This window comes from Coregonus clupeaformis, chromosome 6 (assembly GCF_020615455.1).
Source record: "Coregonus clupeaformis isolate EN_2021a chromosome 6, ASM2061545v1, whole genome shotgun sequence".
Lineage (NCBI taxonomy): Eukaryota > Metazoa > Chordata > Actinopteri > Salmoniformes > Salmonidae > Coregonus > Coregonus clupeaformis.
Genome location: NC_059197.1, coordinates 27,143,264 through 27,170,394, shown reverse-complemented (window position 1 = coordinate 27,170,394; position 27,131 = coordinate 27,143,264). Strand labels below are relative to the sequence as shown.

Sequence of the window (27,131 nt, the reverse complement as noted above, 5' to 3'; positions counted from 1 at the left end):
TTTTTGGTGTAGATCAGCTTAATATTGCAGATAGATTGTAACTTCCATCAATATAATTGTCTGCATCACTTCCAATCCCCCATGTATATATATATATATATATATATATATATATATATATATATATATATATATATATATATATATACACACATACACACACACATACATACATATATACATACACATACATATCCTTTAAAAAATATATATATATATTCCCCTTTATTATATATTCCCCCGGTTGTCTTTAGTTGGTTTGGTCAGGGTGTGAATTTCTATGTGTATATCTAGTTTTGTATTTCTATCTTTGGCCGGGTGTGATTCCCAATCAGAGGCAGCTGTCGCTCGTTGTCTCTGATTGGGGATCATACTTAGGTAGCCTGGTTGCCTACCTTAGTTGTGGGATCTTGTTTGTGTTCCTGTTAGGCTTGTTGTGTGTATAGCCCATAGGACTGCACGTTTTCGTTGTTTTGTTATTTTGTCAAGTGTTTATTCGTCTTAATAAACATGTACGCATACCACGCTGCACCTTGGTCTGACCCGTCTCTCAACGATCGTGACAGTCATGCACATAGTAGATGTCCTAACCGACTTGCCAAAAACGATAGTTTGTTAACAAGAAATTTGTGGAGTGGTTAAAAAACGAGTTTTAATGACTCCAACCTAAGTGTATGTAAACTTCCGACTTCAACTGTAACTCTACCCACCTCTTTCTCTCTCTCTCTCTCTCTCCCTCTCTCAGCTCTTCTCTTCTTTTGTAGGTGGAATCTTTCCCAAGGTCAGTGCCAGTGCTTTCAAAGGATGAGAGAGAGGGAGAGAGCGAGAGAGAGAGAAGAGTGTGTGTATGAGAGAGAGAAAGGAGAGGGTTGTGTCCTCAATCAACATACAACAGGACTAGAGACATCGTTGTGGACAAGGCATTGGAAGGGTTTGAGAAGGGTTTGGACTGGAAACTTGGGTTTTGTGTGTCAATGGAACTGACTAGAGGGATGAATGACTTTCAGCTCTTCAGTAATGTTTGCTAAACAGGTGACCCACAGCTGATTGGAATTCAATAATTACCTTTACCTAGTCATTTCGATTGCTGACATACAGTATTTCTGAGAAAACCTCACAGAACTTTACAATTCATTGTATGTACAGTCGGAAAGCACATTTTGATAGAGTAGGGTTAGGTCAGGAGAATAATTACTGAGTATGAATCAAATTAGGGAAAACAAATTCACTGAGTTTCAGAGTGGGCCTAGATATCATGATCCTAGCCATATTATCATATACCGGAACAAAATGATGAAATGGGCATCCTCTCAAAGGGCATTCAAACAGTGGGATTAGAGAGAACATGCACTGACCTGCCTCCACTCCTCTCTCTCAGTCTCTCCACAGTCCACAGCCTCTAGAGTACAGCATCTGCAAATGGAACCAAAGGTCTGGTCAGATCAGATGAAACAGGCCAGAATTAAATAGAACATTGTCTCTATAGTATATGGGCCAAAGCATATGGGGAAAATGAAAAAAATTAAATACACGGAAAAGCTTCCAGAAAATAGATGAAATAATGTACAGTTTCATATCATCATATCAACCCATTTGACCCTACATCGCTGTGTATACCATTAGTGATCGACCATGTGACCTTGCTGCGGCGGTATAGCTAAGCAGGTTGTTGACTCGGGCTAATAGAGGGGAGTACAGTATATCGACAATAACATTTCCCACTGCTAATTTGCATTAATGCAAATTAATAGCATATCGAAATCCACAAGCAAAGAAGAATTCAAGTAACACTTCCTCCATGTAATATCACACGACACAGGATATTTCAGGAATTTTCCTGAAATGACAGTGAAATGACAAACTCCCACTTAGTCTTTGAAATGCACTTGAAGCCATGACACCAGCAGAGCATTCAGCAGTCAATTGTACGCAGCACTAGTAGCTCAATCAAAAGCTCTTAACAGACTCGCTTAACAGACTTGCGTTGACTCTTTCTTTTGACATAGGCTACTTCACATACTCAGCCTGTGACCTTCAAACGTAATAAAACCCCACTAATTATCCTCAATGCATTAAGTACCAAGAGAACATCATCTGTTGCAGGTTGGCTAGGCTCTGGGCTCTACACATAGGCCTGTGAGGTCTGCTAGGCTCTGGGTTCTACACATAATCATGTGACAGCATGGCAGGAAGCCATCAAAAGAGCAACCAAAGTAGAGACAAGGAAAAATACTGTACCCCAGGGAAATGTCAGCATGTATGGTATGGTATGGTAAAATGTACTTCTCTGATGATCCAAATGCATGGTATAGGATTATGTTCACTAATGTTGGTGTTCATCTCTAGCTTTGTCTCCAACCTTGGATGGTAGCTCTCCTTGCTCCCTAGCAGTTTGGTTGTTGGAATATGGTTTACTGCTTATGGATGTGTCGTTATGTAAGGTACCCTCAAATAAAGTGTTACCTAATGTAGATTAGAAAGCCAAAAAGTGGTCTGAAACATCACCATCGCTATGATTCCAACACAACCACATATACAGTGCATTAGGAAAGTACTCAGACCACTTCACTTTTTCAACATTATGTTATTCTAAAATGGATGAAATTAATTCTTCCTCATCAATCTAAACACAATAACCCATAATGATGAAGCAAAAACCGTTTTTTTTGTAATTTTTGCAAATGTATTAAAAATAATAAACATAACTACCTTATTTACATAAGTATTCGGACCCTTTGATATGAGACTCGAAATTGACCTCAGGTGCATCCTGTTTCCATTGATCATTCTTGATTGGAGTCCACCTGTGGTCAATTCAATTGATTGGACATGATTTGGAAAGGCACACACCTGTCTATATAAGGTCCCACAGTTGACAGTGCATGTCAGAGCAAAAACCAAGCCATGAGGGTGAAGGAATTGTCTGTAGAGCTCCGAGACAGGATTGTATCGGGGCACAGATCTGGGGAAGGGTACCAGAAAATGTCTGCAGCACTGAAGGTCCCCAAAAACACAGTGGCCTCCATCATTCTTAAATGAAAGAACTTTGAAACCACCAAGACTCTTCCTAGAGCTGGCCGCCCGGCCAAACTGAGCAATCGGGGGAGAAGGGCCTTGGTCAGGGAGGTGACCAAGAACCCGATGGTCACTCTGACAGAGCTCCAGAGTTCATATGTGGAGATGGGAGAACCCTCCAGAAGGACAACCATCTCTGCAGCATTCCACCAATCAGGCATTTATGGTGGAGTGGCCAGAATGATGCCACTCCTCAGTAAAAGGCACATGACAGCCCGCTTGGAGTTTGCCAAAAGGCCCTAAAGGACTCTCAGACCATGAGAAACAAGATTCTCTGGTCTGATGAAACCAAGATTGAACTCTTTGACCTGAATGCCAAGCATCACGTCTGGAGGAAACCAGGCACCGCTCATCACCTGGCCAATACCATCCCTATGGTGAAGCATGGTGGTGTCGGCACCATGCTGTGGGGATGTTTTTCAGCGGCATGGACTGGGAAACTAGTCAGGATCGAGGGAAAGATGAACGGAGCAAAGTACAGAGAGATCCTTGATGAAAACCTGCTCCAGAGCGCTCATGACCTCAGACTGGGGTGAAGGTTCACTTTCCAACAGGACAACGACTCTAAGCACACAGCCAAGACAACGCAGGGGTGGCTTTGGGAAAAGTCTCTGAATGTCCTTAAGTGGCCCAGTCAGGGGCCGGACTTGAACCCGATCGAACATCTCTGGAGAGACCTGAAAATAGTTGTGCAGCGACGCTCCCCATCTAACCTGACAGAGCTTGAAAGGATCTGCAGAGAAGAATGGGAGAAACTCCCCAAATACAGGTGTGCCAAGCTTGTAGCGTCATACCCAAGAAGACTCAAGGCTGTAATCACTGCCAAAGGTGCTTCAACAAAGTACTGAGTAAAGGGTCTGAATACTTATGTAAATGTGATATTTCAGTTTTTAATTTTTAATACATTTGCAAACATTTCTAAAAATCTGGTTTTGCTTTGTCATTATGGGGTATTGTGTGTAGATTGATGAAGGGGAAAAAAACAATTTAAACTATTTTAGAATAAGGCTGTAATGTAACAAAATGTGGAAAAAGTGAAGGGGCTTAATACTTTCCAAATGCACTGTATACACTATAGCACTACAGAAGGCTTTTAATGGCCACCTAAAATGTCTAAGAAGTGACACACAGAGGGGGTTAGGACATGGTCATCTAAGTACACAGCAACATGTTCAGTCCCAACCCAGATGGAAATCGGGGTCAGTGGTCTCTATGAGAAAGGGACTGTGGCCTCTTAATGTACAAAGAGTTCTGAAGAGAAAACGACACAAAAATACACTGACGTCTCTTAAAGATATTGTTCCCATTTGGTACTGTTTTAACCTCTAATAATGTGTTTGATCTATTTTGGAAAAAGCGTTAAAAGCAACATTTGCTGACTTCAACAAAAGTCGAGTGGAGGAGGCCATCACAGCCCCCTGTCTCATTAAACACAATGACCTTGATCAGCATGATGTGACAGCTTGGCTCCAGATGAGAGGACAGCTATTTCCATACACTCCATTTATTTGTGTATCTGTTTTAAGAGACCTCCAGCATGCAGCAGGCAGCGCCATGATGATAAAGCATAAAAAGCCACTGAGTGTTTTCCCCTAGGGAGACAGCGATGGGACAAGTGGATCTGTGCCCGTGACTGACTGTTCAACTGGCGCCCCAGCTCGCTGGGTGCCCGACTACTCCACTGACTGACTGACTAGCTGGTTGGTGCTTGTCTGGATGACGGACTGACTGGTTGGATGACTGGCAGTCTGGTTGGATGACTGACTGACTGGCCGGCTACCCGACTATTCCACTGATTGACTGACTGGCTCCGACGAACCATCAAACTGGCAAAGCGTCAATACAGGACTAAGATCGAATCGTACTACACCGGCTCTGACGCTCGCCGGATGTGGCAGGGCTTGCAAACTATTACAGACTACAAAGGGAAGCACAGCTGCGAGCTGCCCAGTGAAACGAGCCTACTAGACGAACTAAATTACTTCTATGCTCGCTTCGAGGCAAGCAACACTGAAGCATGCATGAGAGCACAAGCTGTTCCAGATGACTGTGTGATCACGCTCTCCATAGCCGATGTGAGTAAGACATTTAAACAGGTCAACATTTACAAGGCCGCAGGGCCAGACGGATTACCAGGACGTGTACTCCGAAAATGCGCTGACCAACTGGCAAGTGTCTTCACTGACATTTTCAATCTGTCCCTGACTGAGTCTGTAATACCAACATGTTTCAAGCAGACCACAATAGTCCCTGTGCCCAAGAACACTAAGGTAACCTGCCTAAATGACTACCGACCCGTAGCACTCACGTCTTTGAAAGGCTGGTCATGGCTCACATCAACACCATTATCCCAGAAACCCTAGACCCACTCAAATTTGCATACAGCCCCAACAGATCCACAGATGATGGACAGGTGACTACCTCATGAAGCTGGTTGAGAGAATGCCAAGAGTGTGCAAAGCTGTCATCAAGGCAAAGGGTGGCTACTTTGAAGAATCTAAAATCTAAAATCTATTTTGATTTGGTTAACACTTTTTTGGTTACTACATGATTACATATGTGTTATTTCATAGTTTTGATGTCTTCACTATTATTCTACAATGTAGAAAATAGTAAAAATAAAGAAAAACCCTTGAATGAGTAGGTGTGTCCAAACTTTTGACTGGTACTGTACGTGAGAATGCTATTCATTGACTACAGCTCAGCGTTCAACACCATAGTGCCCTCAAAGCTCATCACTAAGCTAAGGACCCTGGGACTAAACACCTCCCTCTGCAACTGGATCCTGGACTTCCTGATGGGCCGACACCAGGTGGTAAGCGTAGGTAACAACACATCTGCCACGCTGATCCTCAACACAGGGACCCATCAGGGGTGTGTGCTCAGTCCCCTCCTGTACTCCCCGTTCACCCATGACTGCATGGCCAGGCACGACTCCAACACCATCATTAAGTTTGCCGACGACACAACAGTGGTAGGCCTGATCACCGACAACGATGATAGGGAGGAGGTCAGAGACCTGGCCATGTGGTGCCAGGATATTAAAACATATCCCTCAATGTGATCAAGACAAAGGAGATGATTGTGGACTACAGGAAAAAGAAGAGGACCGAGCACGCCCCCATTCTCATCGACGGGGCTGTAGTGGAGCAGGTTGAGAGCTTCAAGTTCCTTGGTGTCCACATCACCAACAAACTATCATGGTCCAAACACACCAAGACAGTCGTGAAGAGGGCACGACAAAGCCTATTTCCTCAGGAGACTGAAAATATTTGGCATGGGTCCTCAGATCCTCAAAAAGTTCTACAGCTGCACCATCGAGAGCATCCTGACTAGTTGCATCACTGCCTGGTATGGCAACTGCTCGGCCTCCGACCGCAAAGCACTACAGAGGGTAGTGGTACAGCTCAGTACATCACTGGGGCCAAGCTTCCTGCCATCCAGGACCTCTACACCAGGCGGTGTCAGAGGAAGGCCCTAAAAATTGTCAAAGACTCCAGACACCCTAGTCATAGACTGTTCTCTCTGCTACCGCACGGCAAGCGGTACAGGAGCACCAAGTCTAGGTCCAAAATGCTTCTTAACAGCTTCATCCCCCAAGTCATAAGACTCCTGAACAGCTAATCAAATGGTTACCCGGACTATTTGCATTGTCGTCCCTGCCTGCGGGGACAGACTGTTTGCGCAAGTCTAGAATGCCCATCTGATAGCCCCTCTGACAAACTCACTGAGATTTTACTATGGATGGACAATGTCGGAGATACGGTATGGTATAACAGGGTCATTGTCACGGTCTGTTCCATAGAAGAGGGAAGAGAAGCTAGCATGTAATGCTGCATTCAAATTTTACTCTGAATATCATTTTCTAGTTGGTGAAGTCATAAATTGCTTGGTCGGTCTAATGCGATAGCTAGCCATTACAGTATAAGCAGAAGCTGAGCAAGCTAATGTTGCCAATAATAAATTAGATCACTTGCTAACATTGACAATATAGTTAAACTAGCTACATAGCTACATTATTAAGGTTGTACAAATATTTTATAATCATTCATAGAAAATGTGAAAATGTTGAGGGTCGTTCAACTTGGAGGGTCGTTCAAATTGTTTTTCCAAGTAGAAAATAAAAGTTTCTGATTATTCTGACACCACGTAAATTCATCATAAACACTTGCAATAAACTCACCAACAATATGTTCAGTGATATTTGCTAAAATGGTTGGAATTCATGACGATGCCAACAACTACGATATGGAAAACTGTGGAACAGTAGCACGCATGAAACAAATCGTCTTTGATGGCCAATGAAAAACATAGTGGGCAAAAACAAACACACAACCATGAAAATAATCCAGTAGCACATTCCAAACAGTAACCGACAGATCTCATAAAACTCTGCACAGGCCAACCCCATATGCCCCGGAGCTACACTTCAACAAGAATGAAAATATATGGAAAATGGGTTGCCAATTTCTTGGTAGGGATTTTATGTAAAGAAAATCACATATTTGGCTAAGCATAATAATTCTGTCACTCTAGTGCAGACACCCATTGCAAATTCCAAACAATTGTCCTACAAATACATTCAGCTCTGTTGCTTCTCTTAATTACTTGTTATACTTCTCAATCTGAATTTGGAGTGGTCAGCGTCAAACTGAGCATGATAGCAAAGCAATAATTGGTTATTCAATTTGAATCCCGGTGGCCAAGGCTGAGTGGGTGCAAGCACGATCAGAATGAAAATTAATTTTCATAGAAAATACAGTGCATTTGGAAAGCATTCAGAACCCTTGACTTTTTCCACATTTTGTTACGTTACAGCCTTATTCTATAATTGATTAAATTGTTTTTTCCCCTCATTGATCTACACACAATACCCCATCATGAAAAAGCAAAAACAGGTTTTAGAAATTTTAGCAAAGTTAATAAAAATAAACAGCTGAAATCTCACATTTACTTAAGTATTCAGACCCTTTACTCAGTACTTTGTTGAAGCACCTTTGGCAGCGATTACAGCCTTGTGTCTTCTTGGGTATGACGCTACAAGCTTGGCACACCTGTATTTGGGGAGTTTCTCCCATTCTTCTCTGCAGATCTTCTCAAGCTCTGTCAGGTTGGATGGGGAGTGTCGCTGCACAGCTATTTTCAGGTCTCTCCAAAGATGTTCGATCGGGTTCAAGTCCGGGCTCTGGCTGGGCCACTCAATTACATTCAGAGACTTGTCCCGAAGCAACTCCTGCGTTGTCTTGGCTGTGTACTTAGGGTCGTTGTCCAGTCTGAGGTCCTGAGCGCTCTGAAGCAGGTTTTCATCAAGGATCTCTCTGTTCTTTGCTCCGTTCATCTTTCCCTCGATCCTGACTAGTCTCCCAGTCCCTGCTGCTGAAAAACATCCCCACAGCATGATGCTGCCACCACCATGCTTCACCATAGCGATGGTGCCAGGTTTCCTCGAGACGTGATGCTTGGCATTCAGGCCAAAGAGTTCAATCTTGGTTTCATCAGAACAGAGAATCTTGTTTCTCATGGTCTGAGAGTCTTTAGGTGCCTTTTGGCAAACTCCATGCGGGCTGTCATGTGCCTTTCACTGAGGAGTGGCTTCCATCTGGCCACTCTACCATAAAGGCCTGATTGGTGGAGTGCTGCAGGGATGGTTGTCCTTCTGGAAGATTCTCCCATCTCCACAGAGGAACTCTGGAGCTCCTTCAGAGTGACCATCGGTTTCTTGGTCACCTCCCTAACCAAGGCGCTTCTCCCCCGATTGCTCAGTTTGGCCGGACGGCCAGCTCTAAGAAGAGTCTTGGTGGTTCCAAACTTCTTCCATTTAAGAATGATGGAGGCCACTGTGTTCTTGGGGACCTTCAATGCTGCAGAAATTTTTTGGTGTCCTTCTCCAGATCTGTGCCTCGACACAATCCTGTCTCGGAGCTCTACGTACAATTCCTTCAACCTCATGACTTGGTTTTTGCTCTGACATGCACAGTCAACTGTGGGACCTTATATAGACATGTGTGTGCATTTCCAAATCATGTCCAATCAATTGTATTTACCACAGGTGGACTCCAATCAAGTTATAGAAATGTCTCAAGGATGATCAATGGAAACAGGATGCACCTGAGCTCAATTTCGAGTCTCATAGCAAAGGTTCTGAATACTTATGTAAATAAGGTATTTCTGTTAATTTTTTCAATAAATTTGCAAAACATCGTAAAAAACTGTTTCGCTTTGTCATTATGGGGTATTGTGTGTAGATTGAGGAGGAAAAATATTTAATCAATTTTAGAATAAGGCTGTAACGTAACATAATGTGGAAAAAGTAAAAGGGTCTAAATACTTTCCGAATGCACTGTATGTGGCTTCACAAAGAAATGCTGCATCAATTCAGCAATGCCACATGGTAAAAGCTGGCACTGTGATGCGCATTCTCCATCTTTTTTGCCAAAGGACACAAGTCCTCAAGGACAGCTAGAGCCCACTAATAATAACAATCATGAAAATGGCCAGTTTCTGAATCTCAGAAAAGAGCAGTGCTTAGTCAGTGAGTTTCCATAATGTTTCCATAATCTGCATTTAATCACATTTAGATCCTTTTCAGAAGAGTGACATATTAATGGCAGATTTATTTGTGCAAGAGCTTAACCAAGGGGAGCAGTACTCATCGTGAAATGTGACTTATATTTGTTCCTTTTGTTGTTGTTTTTTAGTTTCAAGTCTTCCAGCTGGAGAAGGCAAGCACTTCAATAATTCAATTTCTGTTGTTTTTTTGTTTCAAGTCTTCCAGCTGGAGAAGGCAAGCACTTCAATAATTCAATTTCTCCTTTATTTGGATATGACTTGTTTAAATCCCGAAAATACGAGTGGATATAATTCAATACTTGTAACAGATACTGAGTAACATGTGCTACGACCTTGAAATAAGCACTAAATATATGTCTAGCGAGAAGGCCTGTCCTGGCAAAATCTCTCAGAGCTGACATACTGTAGTGTTTGCGTGCAGCGATGTTTACATTGACAGACATCTTAATTGCTGTTGGCTGTACAACAAACATACAGCTATAGTACATTGGATTATGTTTCTATGATAAACATATCCACCCAAGCCTAGTCATTCGCTGTTTCTCTTTACTTGAGGAATCTTCATGTGTCAGACTAACCTTACTTAAAATATTCCCTCATATTAGATGATACCCTAGTACTGTATAAGTCTGAAAAACCCTAAAGAAAACTCATCAGTTCATAGTGACAACATTGTCCAAATGGATGGCTATTGTCCATGTGAGGCAGTTGGACAGAGTCTGATAGTGCTGTTGATCAGCCAGACTAAAAGGCTAGCTGTGTTGCTAGCTGATCCTCAGTTTTTCTTGACACTGAGCCATGAGAGGGCGTTGGTGTTGGGGACAATTGAGAAGCCACCGGGTTCTCACCGTCATATTGCTAGCTGCAGAGAGAGAGAGGGAGTGGTGGCGGCAGGACCAGATGGCTAGCTTTCTGGACTCAATATACCATCCCTCTGATAAACCCAGACAGAACCGTTACACTTTCCAAAAGAGAGCTGAAAGGAAATACAGGGAGGGAGGGAAAAAAGCAAAGGCTCGCATTTCGCAAATCTTTAATTACCCAACTGTTGACTGCTTTTCAGAGTGCTGCTTTTTAAAATACCCCCTTCCCCAAAGAACATACACACAAACACACGCGAACACACACACAACAACCCCCCCAGAGGATCCCTATACGACAGGCTTGGTCTGCTCAAGAGGGAATCAAAACTGTTAAAAAAGGAGGAAAAAACACATAACAGATATGCAAATACAACTGTCTGAGGGCGACGACGAGCATTAACCAGCGTTGGGGTTCTATCTGGCTATTTTTAGCTAGCGTCTCTTTGCAGACTCTGAAAGGTGTGTGATAACTTCCTTAAGCCCAGGATTTTATGTGCTACAGAGACAGCTTGGCTGTGCAGATATGTCGGGAGAAATATTCCCCTTAATTGAGACACTTCACAAATGAAGCAGTCAAACCTAGTACAAACAGAATACATTCAGAGTTGAAACTGGATTTCATGGAAAGAGCTACATTGGAGACTTCACTCTTCACACACAAAACAGTACAGCGTATAAAGTGATTAGCGAGGTTTGGAGCTGATGTTACGGAGCCAGTTAGGCCGTAACGCACAGATTCTCTCCCTATCTCGAATTTAATGAACTGAATGTTCATTTCTCTACCATAAGCTGCCTCCTACATCGTTTTAGAGAATTTGGCAGAATGTCCAACCTGACAACTGCAGACCACGTGTAACCACGCCAGCCCAGGACCGCCACATCTGGCTTCTTCACCTGCGGGATCGTCTGAGGGGGGGTGGGGTGCTGAGGAGTATTTCTGTCTGTAATAAAGCCCTTTTGTGGTGAAGAAATAATTCTGATTGGCTGGCCCTGGCTCCCCAGTGGGTGGGCCTGGCTGCCAAGTGGGTGGGCCTATGTCCTCCCAGGCCCACCCATGTCTGCACCCCTGTCCTGTCATGTGAAATCCATAGATTAGGGCCTAATGAATTTATTTTATTTACATATTTCCTTATATGAACTGTAACTCAGTAAAAACGTTGAAATTGTTGCATGTTGCGTTTATATTTTTGTTCAGTATATTAGAGTTGCGGTGGAACCTGTCTGAATGAAACTGGTGTAAAAGGTCTAAAACCAGCACAGTTCTACCAAAGTAGCAACCCTTTTCTCTTGTGTCACTGTTTACATGAAGTCAAGCCTTGAAAACAGCAGACTAGCTCAAAGTGTGATTCTCCTTTCTAAATACAACACAAAAAGAGGGCATAAAAAATAGGAGCTATGATTACATGCAGTACAGTACGTCACAAAACATGGTGTGTGTGTGTGACATACAGAAGGCACCTTAAAAAACTGGAGCGCTAGCAGGAATAGTTCTTGAGGGAGATACAGAGCATCAGATGGGAGGATCAATGGACCAACGTCAGCATCCTGACCGAGGCAAACATCCCCAGCAAAGAATCCCAAATCATCGGGCACTCCGATGGACAGGACACTGTGTTTGTATGCATGACTCAAGGCTGCCCAAACAACTTCAGGTCGATGTCCACGCCAGTGAGGGGATCTAATTAGCATCATAAAAAAATCCCCATCAAAATCTGTCTGTTTAACCCTCAAACTACTGAATGGAGTCATTTTGATCATAGCCCAAAGGTGGTTTATTCAATTCTTCTAACTTTTCATGACTTTGTCAATAAGCTTGTTCTTAATAAATGTAAATAATTGTTTAGTGTTTCTGTATCAATATGGACTTTTAAAAAATGTAAGTATTTTGGGGGAATTCCTATATACCCTTCAATATTCTATATTTGAAACTTGTTATGGTATTTGGGTTGCTGTAACATTTGGTTTGAAGTGACTGAGGATTTGGGCATGCTTTTTGAGGCATCCTAGCAGCGATGCTAACGCTGGCTGTGGGGTAAGTAAATAAAGAAAACTAATGCATATTTTTGGTCATTGTCTCTCAGGATCAATGGAGGAATCACTTTTTGTTAATAAAATTAAGTATATTTCAAATGTTGGTGTACTGCCCCTTTAAATGGCAGTCGTTTTAACCACATTAATATGAAAAAAAGTATATTTACTTTAAAATTCTCAAAACTAAATGATACTACAATCAAATGTGGATTTTACTTTGGAAAAAAGCTGCACATTATATGAGGGAAAAAGGTATATTTCTGTTTAACAGAATATGCTAATTATCTATAATTTTGCAAACATAACAGTCTGTGTTGGTCATTATTTATTTCAGATAACATTATCTACATGTCTAATGATTTTTGCTAGGAATTAAGTTTATATTTTGCTATGATTGTTGCTTTTTCCAATAATTTGTTATTGGTGTCAAAATCACCCCAGTTGGTAATCCATGTATGTAAAATATGTTGGTATTAAGATGGTCCAAGGCTTAGACTCTAAGGGGTTACGAGGACACCCGCACCACACTGGCCATTGAAAAATGACAGAAATGCGAAGACCAACCCGCCAAGAAACCCATTCCCCTCCCCTCCAAATTCACTTGCAGCATCTGTGGACGGGTCTGTGGCTCCAGAACCAGCCTTACAGCCACAGCCGGACCCACAACAATCAAGCCACCTAAAAACCCTGTGAGGAAGAGATCATCCTTGAGGGATTGCTGATGATGTGTGTGTGTATGTGTGTGTGTGTGTGTGTTTGTGCGTGTGAGCATGCATGTGTGAGAATGCGTGGTTTTGTGCGCCTGTGTGAGCATGTACAGTATGTGTTTTGGGTGAATTTTGGCCCATTCCTCCTGACAGAGCTGGTGTAACTAAGTCAGGTTTGTAGGCCTCCTTGCTCGCACACACTTTTTCAGTTCTGCCCACAAATTTTCTATAGGATTGAGGTCAGGGCTTTGTGATGGCCACTCCAATACCTTGACTTGGTTGTCCTTAAGTCATTTTGCCACAACTTTGGAAGTATGCTTGGGGTCATTGTCCATTTGGAAGACCCATTTGCGACCAAGCTTCCTGACTTGAGATGTTGCTTCAATATATCCACATAATTTTCCTTCCTCATGATGCCATCTATTTTGTGAAGTGCACCAGTCCCTCCTGCAGCAAAGCACCCCCACAGCACGATGGTGTTCTTCGGCTTGCAAGACCCCCTTTTTCCCCCAAACATAATGACGCTCATCATGGCCAAAAAGTTATATTTTTGTTTCATCAGACCAGAGGACATTTCTCCAAAAAGTATGATATTTGTCCCCATGTGCAGTTGCAAACCGTAGTCTTGCTTTTACATGGCGGTTTTGGAGCAGTGGCTTCTTCCTTGCTGAGCGGCCTTTCAGGTTATGTCGATATAGGACTCGTTTTACTGTGGATATAGATACTTTTGTATCTGCTTCCTCCAGCATCTTCACAAGGTCCTTTGCTGTTGTTTTGGGATTGATTTGCACTTTTCACACCAAAGTACGTTAATCTCTAGGAGACAGAACGCGTCTCCTTCCTAAGCGGTATGACGGCTGCGTCGTCCCATGGTGTTTATACTTGCGTACTATTGTTTGTACAAATGAACGTGGTACCTTCAGGCGTTTGGAAATTGCTCCCAAGGATGAACCAGACTTGTGGAGGTCTACAATTTATTTTCTGAGGTCTTGGCTGATTTCTTTTGATTTTCCCATGATGTCAAGCAAAGAGGCATTGAGTTTGAAGGTAGGCCTTGAAATACATCCACAGATACACCTCCAATTGACTCAAATTATGTCAATTAGCCTATCAGAAGCTTCTAAAGCCATGACATCATTTTCTGGAATTTTCCAAGCTGTTTAAAGGCACAGTCAACTTAGTGTATGTAAACTTCTGACCCACTGGAATTGTGATACAGTTAATTTTAAGTGAAATAATCTGTCTGTAAACAATTGTTGGAAATATTACTTGTGTCATGCACAAAGTAGATGTCCTAACCGACTTGCCAAAACTATAGTTTGTTAACAAGACATTTGTGGAGTGGTAGAAAAACGAGTTGTAATGACTCCAACCTAAGTGTATGTAAACTTCTGACTTCAACTGTATGTGTGTGTGTGGTATATACAGTATGACATAAGTGGTGCAGAGCAGCAGCAGACGAGGAGAAGGCCAGTGGGTCTGACAGAAAGGAGGGCAGCCAGGCATAGGCAGTGCTGTGGCCTGGGGGGTATGAGTGGTGTCCAGGGGGACAGACAGAGAAAACTGAGCCACTCTCACTGGGAAACAATATGCAGTTTCATCTGGAGAAGACATTTTTATTTTGCATCTCTCTCTCTCTCTCTCTCTCTCTCTCTCTCTCTCTCTCTCTCTCTCTCTCTCTCTCTCTCTCTCTCTCTCTCTCTCTCTCTCTCTCTCTCTCTCTCTCTCTCTCTCTCTCTCTCTCTCTCTCTCTCTCTCTCTCTCTCTCTCTCTCTCTCTCAGAGCCAGAGAGCCAACAGCACAAAGAGCTCCATTGTTCCATCTGCAGCAACCTCACCGCTCCCAACTAGAGCAGCAGGGTCGAGGCCGCACAGGACCTGCCAGGGGCTGTTAGAACCTGTGTGTGTGTATGTGTGTGTATGAATATCCATTTTCTTCAATATAATGTTTCATGCTAGTTCTTGGTCAGGATTATCGTACAGTTACAGAGCATTCGGAAAGTATTCAGACCCTTTGACTTTTTCCATGTTACAGCCTTATTCTAAAATGGAATAAATTGTTTTTTTTCCTCATCAATCTACACACAATACCCCAAAATGACAAAGCAAAACTTTTTTTTTTATAGCTGCACAGCTATTTTCAGTCCGGGCTCTGGCTGGGCCACTCAAGGACATTCAGAGACTTGTCCCGAAGCTACTCCTGCGTTGTATTGGCTGTGTGCTTAGGGTCATTGTCCTGTTGGAAGGTGAATCTTCGACCCAGTCTGAGGTCCTGAGCATTCTGGAGCAGGTTTTCATCAAGGATCTCTCTGTACTTTGCTCCATTCATCTTTCCCTTGATCCTGAATAGTCTCCCAGTCCCTGCCGCTGAAAAACATCCCCACAGCATGATGGTGCCACCACCATGCTTCCTCCAGACGTGACGCTTGGCATTCAAGCCAAAGAGTTCAATCTTGGTTTCATCAGACCAGATGATCTTGTTTCTCATGGTCTGAGAGTCCTTTACGTGCCTTTTGGCAAACTCCAAGCGGGCTGTCATGTGCCTTTTACTGAGCAGTGACTTCCGTCTGGCCACTCTACCATAAAGGCCTGATTGGTGGAGTGTTGCAGAGATGGTTGTCCTTCTGAAAGTTCTCCCATCTCCACAGAGGAACTCTGGAGCTCTGTCAGAGTGACCATCGGGTTCTTGGTCACCTCCCTGACCAAGGCCCTTCTCCTCCGATTGCTCAGTTTGGCCGGGCAGCCAGCTCTAGGAAGAGTCTTGGTGGTTCCAAACTTCTTCCATTTAAGAATGATGGAGGCCACTGTGTTCTTGGGGACCTTCAATGCTGCAGAAATGTTTTGGTACCCTTCCCCAGATCTGTGCCTTGACACAATCCTGTCTCAGAGCTCTACGGACAATTCCTTCGACCTCATAGCTTGGTTTTTGCTCTGACATGCACTGTCAACTGTGGGACCTTATATAGACTGGTGTGTGCCTTTACAAATCATGTCCAATCAGTTGAATTGACCACAGGTGGACAATCAAGTTGTAGAAACATCTCAAGGATGATCAATGGAAACAGGATGCACCTGAGCTCAATTTCGAGTCTCATAGCAAAGGGTCTGAATACTTATGTAAATAAGTTATTTCTGTTTTTAATTTTTAATACATTTGCAAACATTTCTAAAAACGTGTTTTTGCTTTGTCATTATGGGTTATTGTGTGTAGATTGATCAATTATTTAATCAATTTTAGTATAAGGCTGTAACGTAACAAAATGTGGAAAAAGTGAAGGGGTCTGAATACTTTCCGAATGCAATCTGGTGTTTTTTCTATACTGTATAAATGGAAGCGAGTTCTAACACTGTACCACACACTGTATGTGGTTCTAATTTTTCATGCAGGAATGTGTTTCAGCAGGTTGTGTCAGTATCAGATGATGAACAGTTGGGAGAGACTGTTTCACCCTCCATCACTGTCTCTCTCTAACACACACTTACAGTACTCGAGCACGAACACACACACACACACACACACACACACACACACACACACACACACACACACACACACACAAGGCTACAGGTCATAATGGAAAATCCTTTTATAAAGAAGTGCAGGTCACATCCTGAGAGGATCCAGCAGAATTTTAGTTCATAATGCTCTGGCTGGCAGGCAGGGTCTGTGGAGAGACGAGGGGAGGAGAGGTAGAGGGAGGGAAAGGGAGGATAAGGGAGGATAAGGGAGGGGAGGTGAGGTCAGGAGAGGGAGAAGATAAATCAAAGGCTGGATGAGAGAATTCTTCAAACTCAAGGGGCTATGAGAAAATTAAGAGACATGGACGGCCGCAACTAATCAGCAGTCGGAAAATCCTACCGCTCCACTACCGGGTACAACGGTACTCCCCGTAAAATGTAGGGAGACAAATGCTTGCATCATTCACTGAAGTCAAATTCCATTTTCAGAGAGGTGAAAACTAGTATCAGTGTAATAATGAAGGTGATTCGGTGAGCCACGGTAGTGTGATGAGTAACCTTGTCTGAGACTTGTGTTCGCTCCCCAAACTAATGCCTAAGCTTGAGCTCAGCGAGCTAACAGAGTCTAATAATGAATACAACCTCTTCTTAAGTACATACAGAGGAAATCAAGGTTACTGCTATCAATCATGGGTTGATGATTCTGTTTGATCAACGTACTAGTTTAGCGGATGTGAAATAGTTAGCTGTGTGCGCTAGGAGCGGTGCGGTAGTGTTTAGCATGTTAACTAACACCCGGTAGTTTGTCCTCACCAACCAAGACCATGGTTTTGGTAAGGTAATGGTTAGCATGCTAGCTTCAGGAGAACAAAGTGTCGTTGTTGTTGGGGATTTAATCCTGGGTCGGCCTTAAGCGCTTATCAGATTCCAAAAACATGAACGTGTCTGCACAGCAGTGTTCTAGAATATTGGACCATTGGCTTTCAAGCAATTTCTGCAACCATCACCCCATTCAAATGAATATAAGATGTGTACGCGGAACCCCGCTGGTTGGGAATTTTGGGAAGGTCCGCGGTCAGGCTGTGCGTCCCCTGTGGACGGGGGTCTCAGAGCAGTGTAGCTATGTCACAATGGGCGACAGACTATCGGGTCTCCGCGTCTTTGAACTCTGAATTACAGTTTACAGGGATGGCTTACGTCAGAGTTTCTCAAAGAAGGGTCCGCGGACCCCTTGGGGAGGTACTGCAGGGGGTCCGTGGTCAGTATATAAACTCAGCAAAAAAAGAAACGTCCCTTTTTCAGGACCCTGTCTTTCAAAGATAATTCGTAAAAATCCAAATAACGTCACAGATCTTCATTGTAAAGGGTTTAAACACTGTTTCCCATGCTTATTCAATGAACCATAAACAATTAATGAACATGCACCTGTGGAACGGTCGTTAAGACACTAACAGCTTACAGACGGTAGGCAATTAAGGTCACAGTTATGAAAACTTAGGACACTAAAGAGGCCTTTCTACTGACTCTGAAAAACAAATACCAAGGGTCCCTGCTCATCTGCGTGAACGTGTCTTAAGCATTTTGCAAGGAGGCATGAGGACTGCAGATATGGCCAGGGCAATAAATTGCAATGTCCATACTGTGAGACGCCTAAGACAGCACTACAGGTAGACAGGACGGACAGCTGATCGTCCTTGCAGTGGCAGACCACATGTAACAACACCTGCACAGGATCGGTACCTCCGAACATCACACCTGCAGGACAGGTACAGGATGGCAACAACAACTGCCCGAGTTACACCAGGAACGCACAATCCCTCCATCAGTGCTCAGACAGTCCGCAATAGACTGAGAGAGGCTGGACTGAGGGCTTGTGGGCATGTTGTAAGGCAGGTCCTCACCAGACATCACCGGCAACAACTTCGCCTATGGGCACAAACCCACCATCGCTGGACCAGACAGGGCTGGCAAAAAGTGCTCTTCACTGACGAGTCGCAGTTATATCTCACCAGGGGTGATGGGATGAGCGTTACACCGAGGCCTGTACTCTGGAGCGGGATCGATTTGGAGGTGGAGGGTCCGTCATGGTCTGGGGCGGTGTGTCACAGCATCATCGGACTGAGCTTGTTGCAGGCAATCTCAACGCTGTGCGTTACAGGGAATACATCCTCCTCCCTCATGTTTTACCCTTCCTGCAGGCTCATCCTGACATGACCCTCCAGCATGTCAATGCCACCAGCCATACTGCTCGTTTCAGGCAATCTCTCCTGCAAGACTGGAATGTCAGTGTTCTGCCATGGCCAGCGATGAGCCCGGATCTCAATCCCATTGAGCACGTCTGGGACCTGTTGGATCGGAGGGTGAGGGCTAGGGCCATTCCCCCCAGAAATGTCTGGGAACTTGCAGGTGCCTTGGTGGAAGAGTGGGTTAACATCTCACAGCAAGAACTGGCAAATCTGGTGCAGTCCATGAGGAGGAGATGCACTGCAGTAATTAATGCAGCTGGTGGCCACACCAGATACTGACTGTTACTTTTGATTTTGACCCCCCCTTTGTTCAGGGACACATTATTCAATTTCCGTTAGTCACATGTCTGTGGAACTTGTTCAGTTTATGTCTCAGTTGTTGAATCTTGTTATGTTCATACAAATATTTACACATGATAAGTTTGCTAAAAATAAACCCAGTTGACAGTGAGAGGACGTTTCTTTTTTTGCTGAGTTTATATATAAAATATTAATAACATTTATTTGTTTATGAATATTACTAACAACAACAGATTAAACTAATTTTGGCCAAGGTATCTGTTGAATAAGTTTAGAGGTTGTAATATAATACAATGTAATAATATTGAAGGAGCTATATGGAATATTTTTGCATTGTAATTTCAGAACATTTCCTTAATGTACAGTATACATTAATAGTGGAATTATAGTGTTTCACAATCACTATCATTCCACTATTACTGTATACTGTACATTAAGGACATTTTGTGAAATTACTATGAAAAAATATTACATATAGCTCCTTTAATCTACAACTTATGTTCTTAACCCAGGGCAACATTGGCCTGGGAGGCTCACAGGAATATTGGTATCCACAGTACTCCACCAATAATCAATTGTTCAAATACTTATTATATTCCCCCCAAAAATAAAAAAAATAAAAAACATAAATGCAATGTTATTTAAGCTTTAAAACTGCATTTCTTTCTCTCTGCCTCTTGGCAAAATGTGTAAAAGTACATAAAATTAGCTTGAAAACTGCAACATTTCTCTCCAATGCCAAGAGGCGGGCCTTTAAGATGTTCCTTCCCAGGGCCTGAGACTTGGTTCCTCAAAATGGGTCCACGGCCCCAAACAGTTTCAGAACCCCTGGTCTACCTAACGTTACACTACCAGTGTATACAATGTTTCAGGTCATGGTCTCTACTATTCCTTTCCTTAAATTCTGAGTCACTCATGACAAACATCAAACCTTTGGTAGGTGATGTAGACATTAGCCACACAATAAAGCAATCTACTCTTTGCCATTATTAACTGAATAAATAGTGTTTCCCTGACCAACAAAACAATGACTGTACTGGGTATTAGGATTTTGAGTAGAAATGACAACCACATCCACATCCTCTGTCAAAAACAAAAATGCAGACAATCTTGTTTTAAGAGGCAATGGAAGTCTTACTGGGTAATGACAGATTATCAGATTCTCTGACAGCCCTCACACAGGCAGGCGCTTGAACACACACACAAACACACACACAGGGAACTGCGCTGGTGGTCTTGCTACGGAGGCCTGGTAATGCACAGCACCATGCCAAGCCAGAAGAGAGAGAGCAGAGCTAGAGGGATGCTATGAGGGGGAACAGATACTGTAGAACAGACTATATTACATTGTGCCCTTTTTAAACTGACAAGTCAACAGCTGTTCCCATAGTAAAATCATTCATCTGAAACATGCTCAGAACTGCTCTGTTTCAGTAGCGTTGTATGTTAACGCCAATAAGATGACGAGCTCTAATCATAGTTGTTTTTTCTTTGTTTAATTATCTATTGTTGGAGCCTAGATATCGCTGCAGAGCCATGTCTCCCTGTAACCAGCTCATCTCTGTCACCATTTCAAAGGCTCTCTCTCTCTCATTCCCTTTCTCTCTTCCTCTCTCTTTTCATTCTCTCTCTTCCTCTCTCTCTCTCTCTCGCTCGCTCTCTCTCTCTCTCTCATTCCCTTTCTCTTTTTTCATTCTCTCTCTTCCTCTCTCTCTCTCACTCTCTCTCTCTCATTCCCTTTCTCTCTTTTCATTCTCTCTCTTCCACTCCCTCTCTCTCATTCCCTTTATCTCTTCCTCTCTTTTCATTCTCTCTCCTCCTCTCTCTGTCTCTCACTCTCATTCCTTCACTCTCTTTCTCCCCCCCCTTCCTCACTCTCTCTCCCACCCTCACTCTCTCTGCCACAAAACACAGTCAGCTCTTATTGGCTGATAGTCTGTCCCTGACTCATGCGTGGGTATTGGCTGGCGCTGGCTCAGCTAATGGCAGGTGAGGCAGTAATGCTGTGCTGTGTTGTTGTGTGCCACTTAATCAATGCCCTGCAGAGGGGAGAAGTGCCAGACATCTCAGCACTGGCATCTCCCTCTGCGTTGGGCACGGCTAACCTTCTGGAGCCAGCAGAGCTGGGGAGGGCATGGCATTGCTACACACACACACACACACACACGCATTCATGTGCACACACACATACACATTAGTGGTGGATGCACACACGCATGCGGGCTCGCACACACCCAACACTTTCCTCTTCAAAACACCCTGCCCCCACCCCCAACCCCCACATCAGCTCTAGTGGTGTGTTGTCAGGTACAGACAGTGTATGCCAGGCTGGACTGACATACCCTACACCCCACGTCGCCCATCCTGCCTTGGATCAGGGACAACATCCAAGATGCCGTCTCTCTCTCTCTCTCTCTCTCTCTCCCTCCCTCCCTCCCTCCCTCCCTCCCTCCCTCCCTCCCTCCCTCCCTCCCTCCCTCCCTCCCTCCCTCTCTCTCTCTCTCTCTCTCTCTCTCTCTCTCTCTCTCTCTCTCTCTCTCTCTCTCTCTCTAGCAGCTGCGGTAGCCATGAGCTGCAGTAGACAGTGGCTCCAGGCCCCAGACTGAAAACCCCTCAGCTTAAAGCTTTCAGCATTATCTCTGTAACCCCAATGCAATTTGCTAGAGGCACTTGGCCTTTTCTGCCATCATCAAAATGTATTCCTTATCCCACTTCTCTCTCGTTCTATGACATGCTGCTGGGCTTTAACCTTCCTCCTCCTCCGCACCAGGTTAATGCCTGGGATTGTTTGCCACGCTCACTCAGTCAAACCCTTTCAAGCGTTCATCTCTCATTTCATTGTTCATTTACAAAGAATTCTAATGGATGTCTGTTGTTGCAAGTGTAGTAGACGACATGTCCTTGAGGCAGGTTAGTGGGAGATGCCAAAAACAATAAACAGACTGCATTTGAAATTATAAACACTAAAGGTATAGGAGTTGTCCAGCTGCTGCTGTCATGGGCAGGAGGCAGACTCTGCTGGTGTTAGTATAGTGTGTAGGTACAGGGATTGTTCTATCGCTCATAATAACATTCACGTAATGAGGACTATCATTATACAGTACTTGTGGTTTGGTATTGTAATGGACATACACTACACGACCAAAAGTATTGTGTACTGTAAACTTCTCGTCGAACATCTCATTCCAAAATCATGGGTATTAATATGGAGTTGGTCCCCCCTTTGCTGCTATAACAGACACCACCCTTCTGGGAAGGCTTTCCACTAGATGTTGGAACATTGCTGCGGGGACTTGCTTCCATTCAGCCACAAGAGTATTAGTGAGGTCGGGCACTGATGTTGGGCGATTAGGCTCGCAGTTGGTGTTCCAATTCATCCCAAAGGTGTTCAATGGGGTTGAGGTCAGGGCTCTGTGCAGGCCAGTCAAGTTTTTCCACACTGATCTCGACAAACCATTTCTGTATGGACCTCGCTTTGTGCACGGGGGCATTGTCATGCTGAAAGAGGAAAGAGCCTTCCCCAAACTGTTGCCACAAAGTTGGAAGCACAGAATCGTCTAGAATGTTATTGTATGCTGTAGAGTTAAGATTTCCCTTTACTGGAACTAAGGGGCGTAGCCCGAACCATGAAAACCAGCCCCAGACCATTATTCCTCCTCCGCCAAACTTTACAGTTGGCACTATGCATTGGGGCAGGTAGCGTTCTCCTGCCAAACCCAGATTTGTCCGTTGGGACTGCCAGATGGTGAAGTGTGATTCATTACTCCAGAGAACACGTTTCCACTGCTCCAGAGTCCAATGGCGGCGAGCTTTACACCCCTCCAGCCGACGCTTGGCATTGCGCATGGTGATCTTAGGCTTGGGTGCGGCTGCTCGGCCATGGAAACCCATTTCATGAAGCTCCCGACGAACAATTCCTGTGCTGTCGTTGCTTCCAGAGGCAGTATGGAACTCGGTAGTGAGTGTTGCAACCGAGGACAGACGATTTTTACGCGCTTCAGCACTCGGCGGTGCCGTTCTGTGAGTTTGTGTGGCCTACCACTTCACAGCTGTGCCATTGTTGCTCCTAGACCAGGGTTCATCAACTAGATTTAGCCGCAGGCCGATTTTTTTCTGGAGCGGATGGTCAGGGGGCCGGAACATATTTACAAATAATTTGTAGACTGCAAATTGACCACAAGAAGCCCAAATAGATATAATGTTTGACTAAAACATTTCAAACCTTGCTTACATTTATATACGAAGGTAACCTGCCTAAATGACTACCGCCGCGTAGCACTCACGTCGGTAGCCATGAAGTGCTTTGAAAGGCTGGTCATGGCTCACATCAACACCATCATCCCGGAAACTCTAGACCCACTCCAATTCGCATACCGCCCCAACAGATCCACAGATGACGCAATCTCAATCGCACTCCACACTGCCCTTTCCCACCTGGACAAAAGGAACACCTTTGTGAGAATGCTGTTCATTGACTACAACTCAGCGCTCAACACCATAGTGCCCACAAAGCTCATCACTAAGCTAAGGACCCTGGGACTAAACCCCTCCCTCTGCAACTGGATCCTGGACTTCCTGACGGACTGCCCCCAGGTTGTAAGGGTAGGCAACAACACATCTGCCACGCTGATCCTCAACACGGGGGCACCTCAGGGGTGCGTGCTTAGTCCCCTCCTGTACTCCCTGTTCACCCAAGACTGCGTGGCCAGGCATGACTCCAACAACATCATTAAGTTTGCTGACGACACAACAGTGAGACAGCCTATAAAATCAAATCAAATCAAATCAAATCAAATTTTATTGGTCACATGCGCCGAATACAACAGGTGCAGACATTACAGTGAAATGCTTACTTACAGCCCTTAACCAACAGTGCATTTATTTTAAACAAAAAAGTAAGAATAAAACAACAACAAAAAAGTGTTGAGAAAAAAAAGAGCAGAAGTAAAATAAAGTGACAGTAGGGAGGCTATATATACAATAGAATAAAGTGACAGTAGGGAGGCTATATATACACAGGGGGGTACCGTTGCATAGTCAATGTGCGGGGGCACCGGCTAGTTGAGGTAATATGTACATGTGGGTAGAGTTAAAGTGACTATGCATAAATACTTAACAGAGTAGCAGCAGCGTAAAAAGGATGGGGTGGGGGGGCAGTGCAAATAGTCCGGGTAGCCATGATTAGCTGTTCAGGAGTCTTATGGCTTGGGGGTAGAAGCTGTTGAGAAGTCTTTGGACCTAGACTTGGCACTCCGGTACCGCTTGCCGTGCGGTAGCAGAGAGAACAGTCTATGACTAGGGTGGCTGGAGTCTTTGACAATTTTGAGGGCCTTCCTCTGACACCGCCTGGTATAGAGGTCCTGGATGGCAGGGAGCTTTGCCCCAGTGATGTACTGGGCCGTACGCACTACCCTCTGTAGTGCCTTGCGGTCAGAGGCCAAGCAGTTGCCATACCAGGCGGTGATGCAACCAGTCAGGATGCTCTCGATGGTGCAGCTGTAGAATTTTTTGAGGATCTGAGGACCCATGCCAAATCTTTTTAGTCTCCTGAGGGGGAATAGGCTTTGTCGTGCCCTCTTCACGACTGTCATGGTGTGTTTGGACCATGATAGTTCGTTGGTGATGTGGACACCAAGGAACTTGAAGCTCTCAACCTGTTCCACTACAGCCCCGTCGATGAGAATGGGGAGGAGGGAGGAGGTCAGAGACAACAACCTCTCCCTCAACGTGAGCAAGACAAAGAAGCTGATCGTGGACTACAGGAAAAGGAGGGCCGAACATGCCCCCATTCACATCGATGGGGCTGTAGTGGAGCGGGTCGAGAGTTTCAAGTTCCTTCACCAACAAACTATCATGGTCCAAACACACCAAGACAGTCGTGAAGTGGGCATGACAACACCTTTTCCTCCTCAGGAGACTGAAAAGATTTGGCATGGGTCCCCAGATCCTCAAAAGGTTCTACAGCTGCACCATCGAGAGGATCCTGACCAGTTGCATCATTGCCTGGTATGGCAACTGCTCGGCATCTGACCGTAAGGCGCTACAGAGGGTAGTGCGTACGGCCCAGTACATCACTGGGGCCAAGCTTCATGCCATCCAGGACCTATATACTAGGCGGTGTCAAAGGAAGGCCCAGAAAATCAACCAAGTCATAGACTGTTCTCTCTGCTACCGCACGGCAAGCGGTACCGGAGCGCCAAGTCTAGGTCCAAAAGGCTCCTTAACAGCTTCTACCTCCAAGCCATAAGACTGCTGAACAATTAATAAAATGGCCACCCGGACTATTTACATTGACCCCCCCCCTTTGTTTTTACACTGCTGCTACTCACTGTTTATTATCTATGCACAGTCACTTTACCCCTACCTACATGTACAAATTACCTCGACTAACCTGTACCCCCGCACATTGATTCGGTACCGGTACCCCCTGTATATAGCCTCGTTATTGTTATTTTATATTATTTAGTAAATATTTTCTTAACTCTATTTCTTGAACTGAATTGTTGGTTAAGAGCTTGTAAGTAAGCTTGTAATCAATTGGAGTTGATTTCCTGGTGTTTTTAGAGTATTTTATGTCCAACAATGAAAATTCCACCAAAAACAACTTGGGGGGCCAAATAAAACCACCCGCGGGACAAAGTCGGCCCGCATGCCACCAGTTGGGGAACCCTGTCCTAGACGTTTCCACTTCACAATAATATAAGTTACAGTTGACCGGGGCAGCTCTAGCAGGGCAGAAATTTGACGAACTGACTTGTTGGAAAGGTGGCATCCTATGACGGTGCCACGTTGAAAGTCACTGAGCTTTTCAGTAAGGCCATTCTACTGCCAATGTTTGTCTATGGAGATTGTGTCTGTGTTTGTGTGTGCATGTCTGTGTCTGTGTGTGTCTGTGTGTGTGCAAGTGTGTGCGTGTGCATGCATGTGTGTGTGCAAGCGTGCGTGCCTATTTTTGTGTCCGTGTCCGTGCATGAATGCCTATGTCTATGTATGTGCGTGTGTGCTTGAATGTGAATGTGCAAATGAAAGTGTGTATTTTCTGTGCATGCATGTGTGCGAGAGTGCATGCATGCGTGTGTGCGTGTGTGTGTCTATACATGTGCCATGGGAAGGCTGTCGGTGGCAGCTGTTGTATTTATAGGCTGATGACCACAGAGAGGGAATAGCTGCAGCAGCTGAACAGAGCTGAGAGGGAGACAGGAGACAGGACACACTGAGGGAGGAGGCCCAGACCCTTCACTGTGTTTGTTTAACGTCTCCTCAATCTCAGTAGACCGTTCAAGGTACATTTCAGCAGGGTGGCTAGCTCCAAGGACTGTTCCAATACAGATACTACAGGTACACTTGAAATGCAGTTAGGTACAAGTAGTCTTGGTAAATGTAGACTTTTGAGAAGTGTAAGTTGGTCCACGTTTGATTTCACCTAATTTTAACATTCTGTCATAAAGAGCACATGTTCAACTTAATAAAAACACGTTTTCCCATCTCGAGAGGTTAAATAAAGAAAGTAGTAATTGTCTATTAAGTGCCAAATAAACTAACAGAGTTCACGATTTCATCTTAAATCAGCCATGAATCCCCTTGTGACATGGAAGCTTGCTGTGTGCAACAGGGAGTAGCAATTGAATGCAAGCTTCACAAAAAAATTGCAATTGTTAAAACATTTCTAGCCTGTCTATCTATGGGTAACAGGGTTGACGTGTTATGCTCGACCCGCTCAGTTTTCCTCCACAAAACACAAGAAAATGGCCAAAAAGAGTAGAACCAGCTCACCTGCATTTACACTATGATTGGAATATTCGATGTTCAGCACCCAAAGGACATCCAGCCAACTTGACAAAACTGTGGGACGCATTGGAGTCAACACCTTGTAGAGTCCAT

The 27,131-nt window shown here is 44.3% G+C and overlaps 1 long non-coding RNA gene across 1 annotated transcript; it reads right to left on the bottom strand.

Moving 5' to 3' along the window:
• Window positions 1-710: 710 nt before the first annotated feature.
• Window positions 711-27,131, bottom strand: LOC121567639. The gene is made up of 3 exons (XR_006001138.1): window positions 27,024-27,131; window positions 1,356-1,413; window positions 711-794 (listed from the first exon to the last, which is right to left on the bottom strand). It is a non-coding gene; the product is annotated as an uncharacterized LOC121567639 (long non-coding RNA).